This window comes from Palaemon carinicauda, chromosome 23 (assembly GCF_036898095.1).
Source record: "Palaemon carinicauda isolate YSFRI2023 chromosome 23, ASM3689809v2, whole genome shotgun sequence".
Classification (NCBI taxonomy): Eukaryota; Metazoa; Arthropoda; class Malacostraca; order Decapoda; family Palaemonidae; genus Palaemon; species Palaemon carinicauda.
Genome location: NC_090747.1, coordinates 104,091,819 through 104,094,318, shown reverse-complemented (window position 1 = coordinate 104,094,318; position 2,500 = coordinate 104,091,819). Strand labels below are relative to the sequence as shown.

At 34.3% G+C, this 2,500-nt stretch overlaps 1 protein-coding gene across 1 annotated transcript in view; it reads left to right on the top strand.

The window, feature by feature from the left end:
• Positions 1-2,500, top strand: part of LOC137617043 (uncharacterized) — a 13,547-nt gene that overhangs the window by 1,993 nt on the left and 9,054 nt on the right. The window lies entirely within an intron of this gene.

Here is a 2,500-nt window from a genome sequence, read left to right as displayed (position 1 = left end):
TTTGCATTATAAGTAGAGTCCTTTGCAATTTGAAGATGAGTATAAGTGTGTATTTTCTGTGTAGTTATGTGTACTAGCTAATTCACATTATTTGAAGGAATATCCAATTTGAGGAACTTCTCCTTAGAACGGGATTTTTAACTATAAGTAGAGTCCTTTGCAATTTGAGGATGACTATACGTGTGTATTTTGTGTGTATTTAAGTCAGTAAATGGTTAATTTGGTGACTCAGATCTTCAGATCTTCCTGGACAATTCCATCCTGTTCGTAATACTAGGCAGGCAGTTAATTCTAATAGCCAGGCCTTCTCCATCATGAGGCTCAGTGCTACACAATATTCTAGAAGTTTTATTCCAGCTGTGACCAAGTTGTGGAATGATCTTCCTAATCGGGTAGTTGAATCGGTAGAACTTCAAAAGTTCAAAGTTGAAGCAAATGTTTTTTATGTTGAACAGGCTGACGTAAGTCTTTTTATAGTTTATATATGACATATCTGTTTTGACGTTATTACTGTTTGTAGAATGATTTATTGTTAATTTGTTCTCATCATTTATTTATTTCCTTATTTCCTAATTTCCTTTCTTCACGGGGCTATTTTTTCCTGTTGGAGCCCTTGGGCTTAAAGCATCTTGCTTTTCCAACTAGGGTTGTAGCTTGGCTAGTAATAGTAATAATAATAATAATAATAATAATAATAATAATAATAATAATAATAATAATAATAATAATAATAGAATTCCATCATTGGCAAGTTGCCTTCTTTTTCAAAACAGCCATTTTTTATGGTCAATTCTTTCCTGAAAGGGTTAGACCTATTTGGCATTCGTAATTTTTCAAAATCAAAGTATCTTTTTATTATCAAATTTCTCCAAAAGGAGGGGGGGGGGGGGCGCCCATCTAGGCTCCGTTATAGTCATTGTTTATCTTGCTTCCTCTGGCGTGCTGTTTTTTTTTCTTTCTTTCTTTCTTTTATTCAAGATGTGGCTTCTCCATTGATGTGCTGTATTATTATTATTATTATTATTATTATTATTATTATTATTATTAGCCAAACTACAACCCTAGTTGGAAAAGCAATATGCTATCAATCCAAGGGCTCCAACAGGGAAAAATAGCCTAGTGAGGAAAGGAAAGATGGAAATGAATAAACGATATAAGTAATGAAAAATTAAGACCCTTTGAATATATTGCAAGCTGCGTTTGTTTACATATCACAAACCTCAAAGTTATAAATTGAGTCCATTTTGGATATTTACAGCATCAAAATTGCAACATCTGATTTACATAAAAAAATAGAAAAGAAAAAATAAATAAACTTGAATTGAGAAGGTAATTAGTCAAGACAAATGCTATAAAAATACTGTAGAATGCATAACATGACTAAAGTAATTATTATTATTGTTATTATAAAATACTGTACAATGCACAACATGACTAAAACTAATTATCATTATTGTTATTACTAAGCTACAACCCTAGTTGGAAAAGTAGGATGCTATATATGCCCTAAGGCTCCAACATGGAAAACACCCCAATGAGGAAAAGCAATAAGACAACAAATAGTGCCTGCGTGTACCCTCAAGCAAGAAAACTCTAACCAAAGACAGTGGAAGACTAAGATGCAGAGGCTATGGCACTACCAAAGACTAGAGAATCTTCAAATTTTACTTTAGAATTAAGCATTAAATTAGATATGAAAGCATAAAAAATCTTAAAGGGTGCAAGATAATGGAGTAGGATTTGTTATTTAAAATAATATAAAGGTTATGGCATACCAAACATCAAATAACATTGGGCGTAATGTTTTCGAATGCATCCAGTCCATATTTTACAAATTAATTATTAACACATGATTTTTTTTATATTCAGTTACTTATTCGTCACACAAGCCTTATAACTAATGTAATGTCTGAACTGAATATGGATAAATTCTGTCTAATGCTACACATCAGGGTACTGACTACAGGTAAAAATCTCTCTCTCTCTCTCTCTCTCTCTCTCTCTCTCTTCCCGTTCCAAGAAATGCGTATTTTGCCTAATGCTACACATCAGGGTACTGACTACAGGTAAAGATCTCTCTCTCTCTCTCTCTCTCTCTCTCTCTCTCTCTTCTCGTTCTAAGAAATGCGTATTTTGCCTAATGCTACACATCAGGGTACTGGATACAGGTAAAAATCTCTCTCTCTCTCTCTCTCTCTCTCTCTCTCTCTCTCTTCTCGTTCTAAGAAATGCGTATTTTTGCCTAATGCTACACATCAGGGTACTGGCTACAGGTAAAAATCTCTCTCTCTCTCTCTCTCTCTCTCTCTCTCGTTCTAAGAAATGCGTATTTTGCCTAATGTTACACATCAGGGTACTGACTACAGGCAAAGATCTCTCTCTCTCTCTCTCTCTCTCTCTCTCTCTTCTCGTTCTAAGAAATGCGTATTTTGCCTAATGCTACACATCAGGGTACTGACTACAGGCAAAGATCTCTCTCTCTCTCTCTCTCTCTCTCTCT